Source organism: Gymnogyps californianus, chromosome 3 (assembly GCF_018139145.2).
Source record: "Gymnogyps californianus isolate 813 chromosome 3, ASM1813914v2, whole genome shotgun sequence".
In the NCBI taxonomy this organism is placed as follows: domain Eukaryota; kingdom Metazoa; phylum Chordata; class Aves; order Accipitriformes; family Cathartidae; genus Gymnogyps; species Gymnogyps californianus.
In genome coordinates, this window is record NC_059473.1 from 14,540,618 (window position 1) to 14,561,912 (window position 21,295).

At 46.7% G+C, this 21,295-nt stretch overlaps 2 protein-coding genes across 2 annotated transcripts in view; both read right to left on the reverse strand.

The window, feature by feature from the left end:
- Positions 1 to 389, reverse strand: part of SYNDIG1 (synapse differentiation inducing 1) — an 81,726-nt gene extending 81,337 nt beyond the window's left edge. Inside the window, exon 1 of the mRNA XM_050893124.1 lies at positions 325 to 389. The gene's annotated coding sequence lies outside the window, so the exon portion shown is untranslated. The remainder of the gene's footprint in view (positions 1 to 324) is intronic.
- RRBP1 (ribosome binding protein 1) overlaps positions 1 to 21,295 on the reverse strand; it is a 550,780-nt gene that overhangs the window by 327,835 nt on the left and 201,650 nt on the right. The window lies entirely within an intron of this gene.

Genomic DNA, 21,295 nt, shown 5'->3' on the forward strand with positions numbered 1-21,295 from the left:
CCGCCAGGCGCGCCGTGCAAGACCGGGCATGCTAATTTCGGCTCTCAGCAGGGCACCGGGGAAGCACCGCCGCGGGCGTCCCCCCGCTGCCTGGCGGGGGCAGGATCCCAGCCGCCCCGGCCCGGGGGCAGCCTCAAGTCCCTGCGCTCCCCGGAGCTCCCCCCGGCGACTCTCCACCGCGGCGGCTGCGGGAGCAGCGGTGCCCCCCGCCCCCGCTCCGTGCCCGGCGGCCCCGCTCCGGAGGATGGGGGTGGGGGGGTGAGGGCGGTGGAATTTGGTGCATCGCTCCCCGGAGGAAATGGGATGGGGTGGGGGGTCACTCACCTCCCTGCAAGGTGACCCGCAGCGCGATGCTCCCGCCGGGGGCTGCAGGAGGGGCGGCGGTGCTCCCGGGCCGGCGGTGGCTCAGCGCCCGGGCGCGGCGCCCGGCAGCATCCCGGCGGCGGGGGCGGCGGCGGGGGGCGGCGGGGGACCGGTGCCGGGGCCGGGCAGGGCGAGCGGCCGGCGGGGCTGCGCCGCCTGCACCGCCTGGCTGCACTGTGCGCTCAAGTCGAGGGGAGGAGGAGGAGGAAGAGGAGGAGGGAGAGAGAGAGGGAGGCAGGCGGAGGGAGGCAGGAGAACCAGCCCTGCGTGGCAGCGCGGCCAACTTTCCTCCTGCAGCAGGAGCAGCCTCACATCCCCTGGTGTGTACCCCCCCCCGGCGGGGGGTGGTACGGCAAAATCCTCCCCTCTCTGCCCCCATCTCCTCCTCCTCCCTGGGCCTTCCTCGCAGCCAGGGGGTCTCTGCTGCTGCCCACCCACCGGAGCTCAGCACCCCTCCAGGGGGCACCGGCTCCTCTTGCCGCCCCCTTCCGGGCACCAGGCTGCCCCCCACACCTTGCCCTGCCGCAGAGGCACCCCGGTACTGCTCCCCCAGCCACACAGGTACCTGCAAGCACGGAGCTTGACACACCAACTCCCCAAGGCGATGGGGAAGCTCCAGCAGGTCTGAAGAACTTTATTTCACTTGTGTATTTTATTTTTTAGCACGCCGGGCTGCATGCTGCAGCACTGAGGGGGTGTTCCCTGCTTTCCTAATAGCTGTACATAACATGGGTAAGCAGGGTTCATTCATTCCTCTTCCCATCCCCAGCAGGCCTGCTAGCCAAGTCATTTGCCTAAAAGCTTCTCTGTCGCCACTTCCTTCTAGATGCTTCAACATCTATGGCTCAAAACGCTGTTGGAAGATCACATGCCCAGTTTAGATCACTGCTTTCCTTTGCCACTGCAGGGAGACACGAGGCCTTATAGCCCCGGTACATTTTTGTTGCCTCCACATCTCTCCCTGGATTAAGGCTGTTTTCTGTCCCTGCTTGCTTACTGCTTGTTGTTTTTCATACTCCCAAAATAACCCATGCCAAATCTTTGCAGAAGGAGAATGTTTAAAACACGCATTAACTAACTTGAGCCTGTCTTGGGGATTTTTAGCAGAAAATCCCTCCAGACCCATTTTCCCCTCTCTCACAACATTTTAGTTCTCTTCCAAGCCCTAACTTTGTTTTCAGTATATCCTAGTGGTACTCACAAAAGATTTTTCTCTCCATCTGAATATCTGGTCCCTTGTTAATTCCTGACTTGCTCCGGACTTCAGGGAGGTGTTGTGTCTTACGGAAAACAGTTTCTTCTTTAATGTAATAGGCACTGGGAGAGAATAAATATGTAATCAGCAGAAAAAATAGCCCCAAATTATGATCACCCTGATTCTCCAAAGTGCTTTTCACCTTTCCTTTCTTGGGAATAGAAGCTTGTAAACCACATTCATTATGCCTTTACTAAGCAAGACTTTTAGGAAAAAGACTGTCTTTCTGTTCTGCTTGTACAGGAAAAAAACTGTAGGGGGGCTGGCTTGCAACCAAATGACTTCTAGCTGCTACTGTGCAAATTCTTATCGTCAGGCGTTACTGCTACTGATTGGAGATATCAGCTGGCTTGGATGGATGGTGAATTCCTGGAAAAATACAGTTTCTTAGTGACCACAAGTATTTGTGAAATAGGAAGAAATGTGGCAAGATTTCTGAAAGGATTTGTTAGATTTTTCCTTGCAAGAAAAAAATGGCATTTATACAGAATGGAGGGGGAAGGGATTTCTGGGTCATCAAGTCAAATTTTCTGGCTTCCAGGCAGCCACATCCTGTGAGCCTGTTTGTTTCCTTCTAACAGTTCCAAAACGAAGTGTTTTCCATGCTGCTATCAAGGTGAGGTTCAGTGACACCAGGGAAGTAATCATTTTCTCTAACACTGTTCCTCCACCTTTCCCATTCTCCCTGCACCAAACTAAGCACAGTTCTTCATTCAGTCCGGGAAGACCATGGGCCTTTGAGTCCATGAGGAAATCAGGCCTCATTTGGTTTAGTTGAGTTTTGCAGCAGAACCAAGGAAATCTAAGTAGTGGAGCAATCACAATCCAACAACCGCAGTGGTTGTAACTGTTGGTACAGTCCAGGACATACTTCACCCTTCTTTCTTGTCGACCTCTTCTCTTGCCGAAAACCACCCAAGAAGGAGCTTACCAGTGCTCTAACTAGTGTTGATCATACCACTTCCCTATTTGCACTAAGCTTGCCATAGATTGGCCTATTCCTGACGCTAGGAAGCTAACGACTATTCCTGATTTGATTTTGGTATTTGCAGCTCTCATTGTCCGCCTGGTACCCCGCTGATTTTTAGATAAAGGTTTTCAAAGACCAATAGAAAGGGGCTTTGGGGTGAAGTGAATTGCAGCAGACTAGTTTGTGATTTGGGGGTTTCTCTTCAGGTCTAGCAGCATCACTGAGAGTCCTCTTCAACACCAGGTAAACATGTGCAATGCATCCTTAATGCATTGTGCCAACACATTTCAGAGCTTCTTGGTAAGAGCTGTGGGTGGGAAGAAATTGGGGAGATTCATGCTATATGTCTATCAGTGGTAACTAACCCTTTCTTTCTGTTTCTAAAGGCACTTTTCATCCCTCCAGGGCTGATGCGGCTGCACCTCAGTAGGAAAGCTTCTGTGTAGACAGAAGCGCAAAGCACTGCAGTGACAGAGGGCAGCATGAAGAGATGTTTGAAAGGGGCAAGGCAGGGGAGGAAGAAAAGTCCACCTCCCTTGGGTCTGATGACTGTTGGAGGCTCAGTGCAGCTGCTTGCTATTCTAAGTTTATGTCAGCAACCTGCTAGGACAAACTATGTAGCAGTCAGGGACCCCTTCTTGCTTTGAGAACAGGGATCTGAGTAATTGCTCCCCAGGGCCTCTGAGCAGGGCTCAGCTGTGGCCTGAGCTCCTGAGAAGCTACCATTCAAAGACCTGATGAATAATAAGAACAAGAGTAATGCTTGCAAAGAGGAAGAGTTGAAGGCAAGGCCGCCTAGAGCAGAGGCAGAGATGGGAGTGATGCAGGGCAGCCCAGGTTGGCCTGGGAGCCTCCATGGGTCCTGCGGTCTCCTGCTGTCTGTGAGGAGCTAGGGATTTGGGAGCCATGAAGGCAGGATGTAAAGAGGAAATGCCACCTGGAAGTAGAAATTACCACAGACGTACAAACAGCTTTTCCTGCAACACAGGGTTTTGCAGAAGTTAAGAAAGGGATGAGCCTTCACAGGCATATATCATTATAGCTCCAGGGAAATCATTTCACTGCTGGTTGCTCTGATTAGGGCTGTTACAAGGACTTATACTGACCAAGCATTTGACTGCTGGCTTCAGCGGAAGCACCCTAGGTAACAGCACCTCGTTGGAGAGTCACACAATCCTGATCGACTGCCTGCTCTTTGGCCCTCTGGATGCCCTGTGGCACCGTTAGCAGTCACTCTGTGAGAGCCCTTGGAGACAGAGCTGCTCTGAAAGCCTCCTGGCCAAAGCCTCCTGGACAAAACCACTTGGAACACATCACAGAGTGGGAGCAGGAAAGAATCCCCATCTGGAAACCACATGTCAAATGCTGCAGGAAGTGAGGGCGAGCTTTGTGCTAGCCACGAGGATTTGGGGAGCATCGTTAGCTGGTACATCTGTTGATGTGCTAAAACACTCATGGGAGCTGGTGGGAGAAATGTTAGGCTGTGGTCCTCAGCTATCCAAACAAAGTCTGAGGGTCTCCAGTGTGGTGTATGCTCTCGCAGGCCCGGGACACCCGGAGTAGGAAAGTGGAAAGACAGTGACCTGCAAGTGCATCCTTGGGCTCTAGGAAGAGCAGCAGCACCACCTATCACCAGAGAAGGAAGAAGGAGAGAGGACAGACAAAGTGCTGCTCCTTCTCACTGTTCCCAGTACAAGATTGGAGCCCAGACCTTCTAGATGACCAAAGAGAAACTTCGTTCTTCCAGCAGAGGAACCTGGCTTAAATCTTTCCCTGCAAGCTTTCTGCTAAAGGCTTCTGCTGGCTCTGTGGATGGCTCCTTATTTGTCCATGATCTAGCATCCTTCACTGCAGAGGAAACAAAATGTCACTTAATGCCTCTAAAGCAACAGCTGGCTGGTAGACTGTCCCCTGAGGTCATCTCAAGCTCAACAGGAACAGACCCCAGTTAACATGGCAATGCTTGTTGGTTTAAGTGAGGTAGCCCAGTCGATGTGCTCAGCCTTAACAACTTGGTGTGGTTGTGGAGTGATCTTGCTGTCGTGCAGAGCTAGCAGAGGGAGATGAAGGGGAGGGAAAGGAGAAGGTTTCGGGAGAGAAGGGCTGAGAGCTGGTATTTACAGTGATAATGAGCCAGGAAAAAAAACCCAGACAAACAGGTCTACAAGACTGCAAGAATTGTTCATCATTTAGAGGACACAACTGGGCTCTAGGACCCTGTGCTCCAAAGTGTGCAGGGCTTTTGGCTTGCAGGTCAGCACATAAGGGTTCTGTCTGTCGAAAATCCTGGCACCATAGGTACTGGTGTGGTCTGAACCACATTTCGCTTGATTATAATTCAGAGTGATGGTACAGAGCAGTCGGGAAGTAGCCCAAAATCTGTAATCTCTTCCTGCCAAAGGCAAGAAGAATCATTCCATTTAATTGGATCAGACCCCAAAGGCATAGCCAGGAGTGCTTTTAACTTTCTGAGAAAGAAAAAAGGGTTAGCTGAGATGGCTGAGCTGTGTGGGTGCTGAAGTTTGTGTTGATTTGTTTGCTGGTAGTTCTGAAACCAGAATAAAAATGAAAGCTTGGGTTAACCCAAGCTGAGCATTTTTTTTCTTATTCTCTTTTTATGGCAAATGGAAAAGTAAAATATATAATTTTTTGGCTGAGTGAACCATGTAGCTTAGCTCAAAATCAAATGTTTCATTGCTTTGAACTCTTCTTTACTCTTATAAACTGGATATGCACACTTACTTGCAACAGAGGATGAATCTAAACGCAATCACTGCCACTCTTTGCCTAACCTGCACCAAGAAAGTGTGGCTGCTAGATATCATCTGCTAGGAGGATGAAGTAAACAGAGTGCAGGACTTTACATCTGGTACCAAATTAATTTGGAAGGGCCTGTTAGCAAAAGTGAGACAGGACCATCTTTTTACAGACACAAGTCCTGCACTAGAAGGGGTTATCTGTATCTCCTTTGTTCTAGACAAGTTACATGAATTCAGCTAAAGTGGCGCAGTTTCTCATATGTCCGGGAGCTGAGAGACTCAGAAGCTCAGAAAATAATCGCATTGCTTCTATTTTGCCATCTGTGCCTCGTCTCACTGCATGCAGTTCTCATGTTTGAACTTTTTGGGATTCTTCCAGGAAGCCTTACAGCAAGCGCTGGCACCAATGCTTCCCTATTCATAAGGCAGCTTCTTGACCAGTATGGACGGCTCCAAGGGAGAGGGAACTATATCATTTCTGTGCTGCCTTGCATTGCTGGCCTTCCAAGGTAGCCAGGAAAGGTATAGGTTAGTGCTAATTGAGATGTGGCCATCTGTCAGACAGGAAACATGCCAAGGCCACATTGTGATTTTTTATAAGGGAAGGAACCAGTCATTGGTGACAATATATAGGTGCTACAGACCTTGAACGGAATCAAACAGATATCTGAGATGATAAAGGTTCCCCTTGGATATGATTAGGGATCTCCTGAGTTGTTCAGCATCTCACATTAAATGCCTTTTCATCCACTGTGAAACTGCAGCATAACCGCTTTGTTTAAATCAGACACTTCTTTGGAGCTGAGTGCAGTGAAAATTGACCTATTATTTGTCTTTCTTACAGTATTGTTCAGGTTCCCAGTATGTAGGGACATGTATATAAACATGGTAAGAGACAGTCCTTTCCCCAAAGATCTGATACTTTAAGTAGCCAGGACAGGAAAAGCGCAGGGTGGAGGGAGGCACCTCGTCCCACTGGAGGTCTCTGACCTAGATTTATACGGGCATGTTGATGTGTAACTGGGCAGACATTAAGTTAAATGAAATGAATTGCGGATTGTCACATTGGGTTGGTTCAGCCCCTTAAAGAGAGATGCCTGGGCCTGTGGAGAAGCCCTGTGTCATCCAGGCGGTGTCAATGGACTCGGCACAAGACATCTGGGAGAGCTGTACCTCTCTGGAGCAGTGGCTGGAGGCAGGAGGATGCCCCAATAGTTAGGGACCAGAGCTGAGCCCTATGGGTTTGATTTCCACCTTGGCAATTGTGATTCAAGGAGAGTGCAGGCCCTTTTCTTGCTGCCTGCAGCCTACATAGTATGGGTGAAACCTCATAGCTTAGAAGCCTCAACAGCAGCTGTGCATGAAGGACATGATGGTTTCCAAATTCTCCATCATCCTGCAGATTTAAACTAGTCAGTGCCTGTCCTGTAATATTAGGGAAGTGCTTTGGGGTTGGCAAGAAACAAATGAAAAAGCCTTTTCCTTTCTGCACTAACAGGCCATGAAAATAAAAAGAAGTTCAGATTCCCACCTCCAGTCTCCTGCTGCAGCTCCCGTGGCAAGGACACAGTCCCACTGCTCCTCAGGATGTCTGCCAAGAGCTTGCAGAAGATGAGACCTGTTAAGGCATGCAGGCAGACGACAGGACCTGGCTTCAGGTTTGGCTACCTGGACAGACCACGGGAAACTGCTGGACATGACAAGAGAAGATGCTGAACATGAGAAATAATGGAGTGAGAAGCTGATGAAAGTTACAGATAGCTCTATGAGAAATGATCAGGTTTCACAGGTGGGGAGGAGAATGATGCTGATATGAAAACTTGTGGAAGGGCAAATTTGAGGAGACAGGCCAAAATGATAGGACATTATCGTTAGTAAGTAGCGTAGTTGAGGAGAGATGGCTTGAATACTCCTTAATGAATGGTCCCACAAACATTTCACTAGATTCACTAAAGAATTAATCCATCTGGCTGATAAATACCTAGTTGCCAGGAATGCTCATTGAATTAACTGATGCCACCTTAAAATGCAGAGGGGAACATAAATTTATCTTTCTTATTAATTTCCATGTGCTTACCTGCCTTTTATATATGATGAGGGGTTTCTCTCCCCTGGAGTAGCTGTTAAAGAGAGGGGACAGGTTTTTCACAAAGAAAATGTCCTAACAAATACCCTAGAGGTGCTCTGGCGATTCCCTGCTTGCCCTGTGCAATGCAGGAAGCCTAGGAGGGAGTCATTCGCATGCTGTGTTCAGAGTGCCGTAGCTCACAGCATGGCTCATGTGGCACCCTGCTCTGACTATGGAGATGCTTTTGAGGTGGGCATACTCCACTTGTCCTAACCTAGCCAGAGCTTTCAGGCTCAAGGCACCTGGGGGTGGGTAGGGATGTGTACAGGGAAGCTCTTCAGGAAGTCTGGACCCTCAAAGATACCTATCATTCCAGGGAAAAAATGGATGATCTTGAAAAAAAGGCAACTTTTTGTCTCTTGTCCTTCCTATCCATGGGAAGAGGTCTGGATCCCAAACTGCTTGTCCTTTTCACCTTGCTCATCAGTGTCCCCAAAATCAGATCTCTTTTTCCTCACGACAGTGAGAGGATCACCTGTAGCTTATGGTTCTCTGCTGGTCTCTTTGTATATTCTTATAGGCAAGCAGAGTTTTGAGATCCCTTCTCACAAAAGAGATCTATAGTGGAAAAGGAAGACATTTTCCATGTAAAGACAATATTAAAGGCAGTCAGGGACACATCAGGCCTTTGGTGTTCAAGGAAAATCTCCCAACTGAAATCAATGAAGGGTTGTGCTTCCAAATTAATTGCATGCTTCTGTCCTTAGCATCTGGGCATGGAATCAAAAGTGATGAGCCAACAAAGCAGCACTGAGCTGCTCCTGCGAACAGTCACCATCAATAATGAGAAATACTAGGAGAAGTACTCTTTGAAATTCAAATCACAAGAAGTATCATTTAAAAGGGAACTCAGGAGAAGCAGAAATACCATGCACCACACATTAATTGTCATGCATGTGACAAAATCCTCTGTATTGCTGTTACTTAGCAGCATTAAATTTATTCCCATATTATTAATGCCATACCTGGGATGAAGTAATTAAACTGGCAGCCCATTTCTTCTGAACTAGAGGCCAGGCTTTCAGCTGGTGTAAATCAGAATAGCTCCACTGCAGAGACTTGGATTTACAACCAGTTGGGGAGCTGAGCCATTGTTTCTAAAAAGGGAGAGCTGAAAACAAAGTCAAAACCATCATCACTATATATTGTTCCTTCTGCCCCAGAGTAAGGGTAAGCGGGGCTAAAGTCCCTGCTGACCTGGAACTTCCCCCAAAGCACACTGCAAGCAATCTGGAAACTCCTCCCAGCAGATTTAACAAATTAAATTTGGAAGGTTAAATATTTAATAACATGCGAGTGATTTCTTCCAAATGGGCACACTTAGTCACTGCTATATCCTATTCCTTTTATAACCAAACTCATCAGAAATACTCACAGATCTGTTTTGACAGAAATGCTATATTATATGTGCAGGAAAAGAGCTGATGTGGAGTTCATCACCCTGTCCTCCCCTTTCAAGCCCTCTAGCCACAGCTGCCTTTTGCCCGCCTTCCATCCTGGCTCCCAACGTGCTCGTACCTCCACGACAGCAGGATGGCTCCACCTGCATCCACAGCACCTTTCACATCATGACCCCAAATGGCAGGTCTGGCCCATGGACAGGAGAAGCAGTCAAGTGGATGACTGCAGTGATAGCATGGCCCTTTCAGATTGTGTGTGTCCTGATGCCAGGCACATCATTATTCAGTGGGTGGCACCTTGCAGAGCACAAGAGTTTTGGGGAAAGCCAGAATGTCACCTGGGCAATCTAAGGCCTGTTTGAAAAATCCACTGAAGCTGAAGGAAGGAACTTACTGGGAAAAGGACCGCATTTCTAGTATGTAGGCTGTGCCTGCCCTTCTTGTACATGAAGGGAATAAAATATGCCTTTATGGGGGCACATGGAAGAAAAGGGGAGGTACGCTGATTAAGGCCCCCAGGCAAGAGGGGAGCAGAAGAAGGTGGGTTTTGGCATATAATTAGGCTAATTTCCAACTACCATAGCTGACACCAAATGAAGATAAGAAGTGTCAAGTTTCCAAACAAACAGAGGGAAGGGGTTCTCTGTACAACAGGTGGCAGATCTGTGGAGCATCTTGCTGAAAGACACGGCGGATGAGACAGCTTATATGAGTACAGGAGCAGATGAGATAGGTTCAGTGAGGGGTATTGAATAGATAAAGATTATGTCTGGTTTGGAAAAGCCTGGAGCTGCAAAGTGGTTTTTTGTGGTTTTGGGTTTTTTTTTTCTTTTCAGCAGGTGTTTGTTTTCCTTGAGAACTTTTGCTTTTAAAAGGAAAATTGAACCTCTCTCCACAATATTTAGGTGTTCCAACTTTTCACATCTTCATTAATGGCAAACTGCAGTGTTCAAAGTTTGGGGCATATTTTTGGAAGAAATATCACAACTTCTGATTAAGAACCTTTCCATATCTCAGGGCTCTTCTGCTCTGAATATTGTGTACAATGAGATACTGATGCAAACGAAAAAATCTTTATTCAATTTAAAGATGTGTTCCAGGTAGGTTTTTTTCTTATTAAAAAAAAAAAAAGGAAGCTGCCTTGGGTGTTTGTACAGGGTTTCCTGTTGATCTGAGTGATGCTGGTGCCCAAATCTCTTAGACAGCTTTGAAATTCATTCCCAGGCATTTTGGCCTAAATAAAACAACAGAAGTCTCTTAATCTTATTGCTTCTTAATGTACTAGGAAAAATTTGCCCTGGATTTGCCTTACATGCATCGACTTCAAAATAGCAGCTTCTTCCCACATTCATGGGGCTGACCAATTAAAGATACTTTGGATGGATAACCCAATACTTTTCAACTCCAAATGTCTGGCTTTTTAGTGCTAGAACACTGACAATCTTTTTCTTTTTCTTTCTTCTTCTACTGGCAAGACACCAATACGTTATACCAGGTTTTATGGGTGTCTGGTAAATTTTTCTTTGCTTGATTAGTGCAGATTCTTTCTTACAAAATAACTTGTCTCCACTAAATGCCTCTTGCCTGCAAGCAGTTAGTCTACCAGCTTTATCCACCTCTTGTAATCTACCTGTTCTATAAATTACTGGAATCAGTGGGACAGTAACACTCCCTTTTCTTACATTTCTGTGTAACACTTACCAGAAGGGAGGCAAAGAGAGTTTAAGCTTTGGGATTTATAGCAGTCATTACTTCATAAATAATGAATCATAATAATATATGAACACTGACTTTTTTTCTTTTTTTAGTCCAAAAATCTCCTTTACTCCAGGGAAATGCAGAGCAGGGTCCCATAGGGAAATTTTCTACTTATCAGCAAGAGGAAAAATTACAGCAGACTATGCTGAGCATACAAAATGCAGAAATCAGCACAGTCTGCTCAAGACAGTTGACGAAGCAGAGTTACTGAATCCAAATTGGTAGGTACAACCGCAGCTCTAACCTCAGAGCTGGTCAGTCGAAGCTTCCTGGGGCATGCTAGTGCTATTACTTCAAGCTATTGTAATTTCCAACTACAACACACCTACAGGTAAGTCAAGGAAGAAGGCATTTGCATTTCATGTAAAACAGCTTCAGCGGAGGTGAATTGGCATGGCTGATGAGATTAGACTGATTTTCATCAGGCAATACCCTAAGGATCCTATGGCACATGACCCTATCCTAACACTACTTTTTGAAAAGCATAAAACATAAGAACAATTGGCTTTACATTCACACAGAAAACAGACGTGTGACTATATTCTCATTGTTCCATATGCCAAAAGACTTGGATGCAGACTGCAGAGACTGTGATTTCAGGTGGTTTAGTAAGGGTTTATGTTTTGTCCATCTTTCTGCTCTGCCTGAACACCTCCTCTCCCATCATTATCATGACTTCATGTCTTTCTGGAGGCATCTGAGGAATTTTGGTGGGATAATTCTCTGGGATGCACTGAAAACCAAACTGGCTCATTTTTAGGCCCAGTTAAAAAGGTGGGATGAGAAGGTACTCAAACATCTTGCAAAAATCCTGAGGAAATCCTTATCTTTCATCCCTGTGAACATCTGAAGCTTCAAGGAAAATGTTCACTGAAAAGGCAAATTTAAAAAACACTAAGGCGTTCACACTTTGATGGAGTGTGTGCCTTTGGTGTGTATGAGAGGGCCTTCCTCCTCCCACTACTGCTCTGCTGCTAGAGAATGTCACGCCTTGGCTTCTTCAAGCACAGATTTTCCAAGTGTCTCAAGTACCAGCTGGAGTATTCTCCAAAAATCACTTGCTAGCACTCCTTGCTGGTAAGGACACAATCCTTCTCCCATTGAGGGCAGTGGTAGAGCAGGATCATTAAATTCTTTAATTCCCTTGGACCTGGGGGTCTGCAGTTTGCTCCACAATGACCCTTGAGTATAGTTTTGTTCCAAATGTAATCATCGGGAAGACAACTTGTTGGCTGCTTGATATAACCAAGATAGAGAGAGGTAACCACAAGGCCTCTGCCACTGGTTAGAACATCCCTTTGGGCTGGTGCTGCTGGTGAGCTTCAGAGGTTTCAAAGCAGGGCTGGATGCACATAAATGTGCATCATCCAGAAACATGAGCTGCTCTCTGATCAACGCTTCAAACCCCTCAAGTCTTGCTGTCTGGTTTGCAATCTGGGTTAAGTACAGTCGTGCTGCTTTATAACCGGCAAATACTATTAGTAACTTCTGTGGTGTATCTCCAGCCTAATCCCATTGCTCCTCTGGCATTTCGGTGTCTTGGATCCACATAATCACACTGGGAGGATAACACCTGATAGATCTTCATGTGTGATGCCCAGCTGCAATGTATGCTCTATATACTTTTCACTGGGAGTCTGGCCATAGCAATCATTCAGAGCCTGTCTGGCAGACATTTGCCCAGGAAACATTGCTTGAGGCTAATTATTTTCCCAAATGGAACCTCAGCAAGTTCTGCATTAATTTTTCTTGTACGCCAACTTTTGAACCTTGGTTTGAGTTCAAGAAAGAGACCAAGTGAGACACAGCTGTGGTCACAAAGCATTTGTGTGTGGATTCCAGATGCTGTGCCAACTTGCCAGAGAAATCTACATCATTTGCATCTTTTATGAGATCATACTGACACTGACGATTCTTGGGCTACTTGACACCTGTTCTAAAACCCAGGCCACGGCCGTAAAGAGTATCCCCAAGTCAAAGATGCACCCTGCCTTTGTTCCTGTTGCCATGATGAACCCAAAGGGAAATCTTCTTCCCGTCTTGCTGTTGTATCCATGTCAAGGTCATGCATCACATGCAGCAGGTTATTTAAGCTGCTGCTGCCTTGTGCACTGCCTCTCTGCCTGTGGAATCAAAAGCAAGTTTCCGATCTGTGAAGGCAGCATGTAAAGGGCAGCTGAGCCGCTGGTGTCTCTCTGCCAATAGCTGTAGGACATACAGAATGCACGGCTGATCAACCAGCAGTGAAACTGGATTGTTCTGGGTGGTGTTTACGAGTCAGCAGCAGCTGAATTTTGGCCAGGAGAAACTGGGCATTGCTTTCCTGGGAGTAGACACAGCTGCGATTGGAGGACAGCTGCTGCAGTCTGAGAGCAGACCTTTGCCTTTGGCAACGATCTCATAGCACCCCCCTTCCACTCCACTGGGGTCTTGCCAGATCCCTTGCCTCTCCAAAGCAGCTCACAAAGTGTAACTGTGGCTGATTCAACAGCGTAGGCTTGTAGCTCTGCTGAAAACAGAGTCACACTCCGTTGTTCAACAAAACTGAAGTTTCTCTAACATAACCTTTCCCACCAGTGGATACATCTCTGTCACTTCTGCAGTGAAGGAGATTTGTTATGTGCAAGATGTACTCAGTCCATCTTCAGGTGCCACTTCAACACGAGAGTGGAGATAACCATCTGACCTGTGGACTGATATGGAGCCACTGCCAACAAATGACAGAGGTAGCTATTGTCTACAAGTCAGCTAAAAGACATGATGAACATGAATGCTATGAAGCAGCCTTTTGTAGAAAACTGTGCTTCACTTAGCTTTTGCTTTATAGTCTTTGTGGAAACTTGATTTCAGCCCTATTTTTGTCATTGTGGGTTTTTGTTCTAATGCATTGGTCAACCATAGCTATTTCATCAGCTTTTGGAGCCTTGCAAGTTCATCTGCAGAAGTTAACATTAGGACACAGCATTGCATTCTTGAACGTCACAGCATGAAGTACAAGGGCTAGTACACACTCCCTGAATGGGATAGCTCTTACATCTTCTGAGCCCCCAAGGTGACCAGGAGTTTATATCTATGTTTGCTTCAAGAGGATCTATTTAAAATGCCAGGGCCATGAAAGATACAAGTTTTGTTGATGTCCCGCTGGGGACCACTGTCCCACATGATCCTTCTCCATCAGGCTGTAATTCAGCAGCTATCTCCACCAGGGCAAGTCTACCTTTCTGAGCCAGGAACATGTGGTAAGAAACCTGTGCAGGAAATGCAGAAGGAGAGCAGATGCTCTGTGCAGTTGATGCTCCTTCTTCAAGCTGTTGCCCAATGCTTTTACAGTGGGGCAAACATGGATCAGAAATTCCAACTCCTGGGTAGCAGCTCAGAGCAGGGATGTCCAGGATGAGTCATGGTCTCAGGTTATAAAAGCTGTACTTGCTTCCACCAGCTCTGTGAGGAAAATGTGCATTCGGCACTGACTGCAACAGTGAATAAGTGTGTAAGAAAGAGGCAAATCCAATCCCACCGACCCTGCCTGTTTGCCAGGCGCTTTGCCTTTTCCATGACCCCTCTGTGATTCCCTGCAGACCTCAGCTGTGGAGCCCAAAGGAAGCAATGGCAAACCTGAGCTGCCTCCTTGGCCTGCAGCTTGCCACTTGTGTTACTGGAATTTGCAATAATGGGGATGCCTGCGTGGGAGGTAAATGTGAATCACTCTGGTTAAAGGGCAGAAGTTAATGCAAACTTCACCAAGGAGGGTAAGATAATTTACAACTCTATATTTGAATCTTTCCAGCCCTTGGCTGAAGTCAGAATTTTAAAGAATCATAGAATCATAGAATAGTTTGGGTTGGAAGGGACCTTTAAAGGTCATCTAGTCCAACCCCCCTGCAATGAGCAGGGACATCTTCACCTAGATCAGGTTGCTCAGAGCCTCATCCAACTTGACCTTGAATGTTTCCAGGCATGGGGCATCTACCACTTCTCTGGGCAACCTGGTCCAGTGTTTCACCACCCTCATCGTAAAAAATTTCTTCCTTGTATCTAGTCTGAATCTACCCTCTTTTAGGGTAGATTTCTTCAGAGCTTTATATTTCCTTGGGAAGGAAGTGTAAAAATCATCTCACTGCTAACACAGACCTGATGTGTGCAGATGGGCTTTGCAGGAGCTCCAGGTCCAGCTGTGATGCTGCTGCATCCTGCCAACGGACAGCAGGAGGGAAGGTGTTACTCCAGGAATTAATGTGGCCCCTGAGCAGACTGTAGGATGCTGGCACCAGCCTGCTCCAGGCTGAGACATGTTTTCCATTGAGACACTGAGAGCTGTAGCACCCAGGGGACCCTATATTCAGGCCCAGCAAGCATACAGGGACACAGAGAAGCAGCAGTTACAGCAGTGTAACTGCAGTCACAGCAGTGTGGCATGAGTATGGGCTTGTCCCCACTGCTGGACGAAGTCAAGCTGAATGCTGAGGTTGAGTGTCCAGTTGGTCCCTGGAGTCGGCACAGTCCTGGCTGAGGATGGGAGGCTGTGTCAAAGCAGTGGCTTGCTCTTCCTCACCCTTCCCACAGGTCCCGTGTCTGTCCCAGGATGGCTGCCGAGCAGGGGCAAGCGGAAACATGCAGCCAAGTGCTAAATGTTTTATGCTATCACCTGATTGATTTTAAACTGTGCTTACTTGGCAACACGCCTCTCAGGACTTGTTACATAAGATTAGATGTTTTTTCCTAATGCGGCACTGTGGCTTGTAAACCCATTGTGCGCCGGTAACACCTAAAGAACCTGTATTTAAAACTGGAGCTGCAGCAGCGTTTGGCCCACACACCGCCAGCTCTGCCTCTCTGTCCTATGGCCCGTGATGGGACAGCGGTGTGGCGCATACTGTCCGCAGCAGTAAATCACCATGGTGCGCAGTAGCCAAGTCTCAACTGTTCAGCTGCCATCCTTCCTCTCCAAGACTGGCTTGAGCAAGTACGGAGAAGGGACATCCGTGTTACATGTGTTTATGTTAGTGGCCTCTTAATGTCTTCTCAGGGATTTCCCCACTTCAGGGAGCTGGTGCTCACTTGCTTTTCAAGTGGCAGGTGCTCTAGTCCACTAGGACCATTACTAGGTGGAAAAAAGCATTGCAGGACTCCTCTTGGGATGGAAGAGACCTGCTGTTGCAGTCGTCTTCAAAATCACCTTCACATGTGCTGAAGAGTGTTTCAGACCTGCGTGTATTCAAAATGATGTTCAGCTGGGAAAAAAGTCCAGGTGGAGAAGAAAAAACGAACATCCCTTGTCAATACCACACAACTGGCAGTAAATTTTGCTTAGTTATCTACAATGGTGACAGACATTTTTTTAATTAAAAAGGGAAGGAGAGAAATAAAACTATGTGACCATGATGAGATTGATTGTTGTCTTGCCAGATTTTCAGAAGTAACCTCTGAGGAGGATCAGAAAGGAGAAAGGGTGGCATAGCAAACATGACTGAGTTGCAAACAGCAGCTTTGTTGTGCGAGATGGGAAGAGCTCATTTCTTCTAGAAAATAATGTGCTTTTTATTGTACTTCTTCACAGTCCATTCAAAATGTGAAGGACCAACCATTACACCCAACAGCGTGTGCCAGCATCTCAGCTGTGATGGATGGCAGAGTCCGTCAGTCAGGCCTCAGGGAACAGACGTTTGCTCTTCTCAGCATCCTGCCAGGGGAAGTGCCCTGGCCAGACAGAGGTGTTGACAGACTTCAGCCCTTTGCACAGCTGCAAGGAGGAAACAATCCCAGCTTCCCCAGCCCCTGCAGCCTACAGTACTGTCTATGCAATTCTTTCAGGTTTCTATCTCTGGGAAGTCACGTTTGTGGTAGGTAGAAGCCTGGAGCTACTGAAGGAAGAGGAAGTTTTGCTGCTGACCTGCCCATCTACCTTTTGCCATTATTAGTCTGCCTGTATGCTGAGGATCACTTCAAAGCACAAATGTTTCCTGCTGGTGATGTGAGATTGTTTTTAATTTGTGCCATGTATCAGGGCTGGTGTTTGAAGTTCTCTGGCACACTTCCCATTTGTAGTTGCCTGTTATCTCTAAGGGGAGCCTAACTGGGAAGTTGCAATCTGATGACACTATCTACAGGGAGAAGAGGAAGGGCCACCTCATTTTCTCTTGGTGAGAGAGGTTTGGCTCTTTGGGAGATGCTGTGGAACATAAGGAGGCTTCTTAAACTTTTCTCATTAGCTCATTTCAGTAATTGAGACTGGTGCTGGCTGCATGCTTAAGCAGACCATCAATCTCAGCTCTGTATGCCACCAAATCTCTTACAAAAGAGGAGAAGATGGGCTAGGCTGGAAGAGTAAATCTGCCTAGAAACAAAAATGGGAGCCTCTGCTTCTTGCATATACTGAGATGTGGCTTGTGAGTGCAATGGGAAGACTTGATGACTGGACGTGATCTAGGTATATTGACGTGAATTCCCCAACCCTCTCGTGAATAGCGCATCTAGCCAAAGAGTGCTTCTGGGCCCCTTTTCAGCCTTGCTCTATTAGGATTTGAGGCAGATGATGAGTCTGTTCTGCCTTACTGTCTCCAGGAGACCAAGAGAAACTCCCTCCTGCATGATCCCATTACCACTTGGGTTGTTATCAGGAAGCCTGACAGAGCAGTGGAAGCAGTCACAAGAGCAGAAAAGACAATTGTTTAAAAATCATACCTTACCCACATGGGTCCCTTCAGGGTCTAAAAAGGAGTGAGATCAAGGTTGGAACTGTTATTTCTTCTTTCTTTCATCCCCACTCTGTATTCTTTAAGCACTGAAGAGTTTCTTTCTCCAGTGCATCATTAGATTAAGGGTTAGCTTCATGGGACTGCAGTTATAAATCTGGTTAAGAAGCAACACTCTAAATAAGGAGCATTGAGAGGGAGTCTTATCCATGTAAGGCAGTATTTTCTGAGTTGTCTCAGTATGGGAAGCAGGGCTGGGCAAAATGTATCTGTTGAAACTTTTTACTAGGCAGAAAAGTCATTTTTTGACAAAATGGAAACACCACCCCCCCCATATTTGTGTTACTTCTATTTTTTTACATCATATGCTGTATTCAGCAATCAATATTTTCAGTGAAGGTATTTCCAAATCAGTTCCTTGTAACATTTGCTCTTTGTGGGGCTCATTCTTTCAGCTCTCTTGGTCTCCAGCTTGTGGCTGACAGTCAAGGGACAGCAGAGCCTTCAGCACTTCTTTGGAAGATGATTACCCCCATGCAAAAAAGTGTTGCTTAGAAGCGACAGGGACCCCAGCATAAAAACAGTTAATATTTAAAACAACTGGGTTGTACTGACTGGAAGATCTGGTGATGCCTTCTGCTCCCCAGGGACCATGTTAGAGATCTGGCTGAGCCATGTCCATCTCTGTGTAGTATTCCACTGGGAGAAACCAGGGTGTCTCTTCAGGCCCTGCAGGCATGGGGACAGCAACTTCTGTGCAGCCCAAAACCTGCTGTGAATTATCCTCCAGGCACCAAGGTGGGTTTGGCTTGGCTCCCTCAGTACCAGCCTAGGAGGCTCTTCCAGCTGTGCTCTGACTCCTGGTCCTCCCAACCTCTGGAGAGACTTGGAGGAGGAGGAAGGAAAACCATTAGCTTATACCTATGAACTGTTCCCTTCATATTCAGTTTTCATAGACACTGTCAGTTATTTTAGTATTAAGGATTAACAATATTCTGAAAAGCTGTTCACAAAAAAGAAACCATCTAAAATAAAAACATCTGCAAAGGATGCCTTTTGCATGCTTTCCACAAAGACAGTGGAGTTTGTACTTAGCCGCAGGACCTGGCTGGCATCGCCTCCAGCAGTGACTGCCCCAGGTAGATGCCTGGAGCAAGAGCTACCTGACTGACAGGAGCGACCAGGAGAGCTGGAGAGGGTGCTGCGACTGCTGGCGCTGGCTGGCTGCGGCACCCACCCAGCACGCCAAGCTGAGATGAGCCACCAGCCAAGGCGGTGGCAGGCACTGGCATGGCTGGCAAGTGAGGCACAGAGGTGGCACGTGAGGTTGACAGGAATGACTGAATGTCCAACCTGAGTGGCAGCTGCCCACTGAAGGCTTTCAAGGCTTGCCAAGCAGGGAGCCCATGAGAGCAAAGCTGGTGACTGAAGCGAGCCGGTGCCCTGGGTTAAGCAGTGTCCTCTTAAATAGTCCCTGCATATTTTTATACATTAACTATTTTCATTGAGCATGAAGAGGTCATTTACTTTTTTTTTTCTTTCCATATTTTAGACAAAAGATATGCAAGGAAAAGTAGCCTGTGTGCAACACTCCTGGTACGCGCTCAGTCCACTCTCTGCATCAGCAGGCCACTGGCACACACAAGTGGGGTGAGTGCTCAACATGACTAATGGAAGGAGAAAACAGATGTGCCCAACTGGAACAAAACCCTGAGGTCCCTGATGGAGGCAACTCACTCATGCAGTGACTGCGGCGTCTGATAGATTCCCCTGCCTGACCTGAGCCACAGGGAGACAAACAAGGGTTATCTCGGCTGAGTGATGGTGACCCACTCTGGAGGGATGCGACGGGGGTGACCTAGCTGAGAGGCTGCTTGCATGAAGAAACTGACCCTATCATCAGCCCTGCTGAGCTGGTCACTGACATCATCTGAGACAGTAAGAAAACCCAGAACCATTTTTTATATCCAGAACCAGGCCAAATTCAACCACCAGTATGGGATATTTCTGAATATATTGAAAACATGATTTTATTACTCTATTTTAATTATTTCTTTATGATATCACCAGAACGACCTGGAATCCACCCAAAAGTTCTAAAGGTACTGAAAGTGCTGAACTATTCACTCTAGTGTACTCTGACTGCATGAACCAGCCTCATTCCAGAGGAATGGAAGGGGCAAAATATGTTTGCTATAGTGCAGAGTGGAAGTAGTAAACACAGGAACAAGTGGGAAATGTCAGAGAAAAGTTGACAAAACATCATGTCGTCAAATCTGTTAATGTTCTTGGGAGGGCTCTGGATAACAGGGAGTCTTACCCAGTCTATGTTTCTTAAAAAATGTAGTAGACAAGGTCCCTCTACAAAGATCCCTCATAAAACCTGTCAAGGAAAAACTGGGTCAAGCATGTTACAGATTCACAACCAGCTCAAGGTACGGAGTAAGGGTCTGTTTTCACAGTGCCAGGAGATTACTGAAGATGTGTCCCCTTCTTTTCATTGACCTGTGCTACCCATCATATTCATAAGGGACATGAGGAAGAATATGAGTAGGGGAATTGCCAAGACTGCAGATGATACAGAATTATCTAGGATGGTGATTGCGATTAAGTGAAGAGTGGCAGAAGGATCTCGAGTAAGTGGTTTGCAACATGGCAAAGGAAATTTGATGTCAAATGGAAAGAAATGATAACATGGGAAAGTAATCCTTACAATATATGCTTTCCGGCAGTAATAGTGCACTAGCTATTAACACTCACAAGGCAGATTTGGAGTTACTCTGAATAGTATGGTTATCTGAAAATACAGGAGAGGTACATGGATACATCTGCATTGCTTTCTCCATGACCTGGATTAGTGTACTTCAGTCTGCTTTAGCCCCAGGTATGGGTGGTGGGCTCTGTACCAGGGTCTGGGAGCAGGGCGGTGAGCTCAAATTTGCACACTCTGCTCTAGCTGGGGAGAGAGGTGTGCAAGTTATTGCTCGGGTGTTTGGCTTTTTTTTTTCCACCCAAGATGGTGAACCAACTCAGTCTGTTGTGGGAGAAGATATTGAGAATAGTGGATCAGACTGCACATCTCTGCTTTGCTCCCTTGCTTCTCTCTGCGCCTCCACTTTCAGTAAGGATTTTATCAGCTGTCCTGCTCCTGTGCTATTCACTGGTGAGGGCCCACTACACCCCTCTTCTGCACCAATCTGTGAAGAATATAAGCTATCTCATCCTTCCAATGCTGAGACTTGACCTCTTCAGCCTGACCCCATATGTTTTAGTTCTACAAGTTCTTGGCTTGATCTTTGATATGTTATGAAGGAAGAAGCCTTCCAAAACAGGGAAGTACCCAGCATGAGAAGCATGTTTTGTCTGTAACACTGCACGCTGAATGACACTTGGTTTCGAGAAGTTGAGCCAAGAAGAGATAGTTTGAGCATTAGAAAGAAGGACCAAAAATTAATTAAGAAATTGCTTTGCTTCCTCCTGCTGCTCTGATGTCTTCCACTGACTTCTAACTCCCTTCTCTTCAGCATCCAGAGCCTCAGAGGAAACACAATGGCTAAGACACAGCTAACTTACACCAAGACAACAATGACCTGAAAGTGCTGCCTTCCTCAACATCAGACATCCTCCCTGTCCATCAGTCTTGTATTTTGAAAGACCTGTAGTCTTACAATAAAGCCAAAATCCAATTTACACAATGTTTTTACTCCCCAGCACAAAAATCCCAGGACACTGCAGTCTTGCCTTTACGGACATCTTTGCACCTGCTAAAATTGTTCAGATTTGCCCATCGTTTCTCACAATCCCGTGTGCCCCATGGAACTGGTTCTTCAAACGGCAAAGAAAAGCCCGGGGTCAGGCAACATTCTGCCTTTTATCAAAACCGTTCTTTTATGTGGAGACCTCATATACACCTCATGAACAGTGACAAATTGAACATCCCATCTTACAGTTTGGCTTTTATTTTCATTTA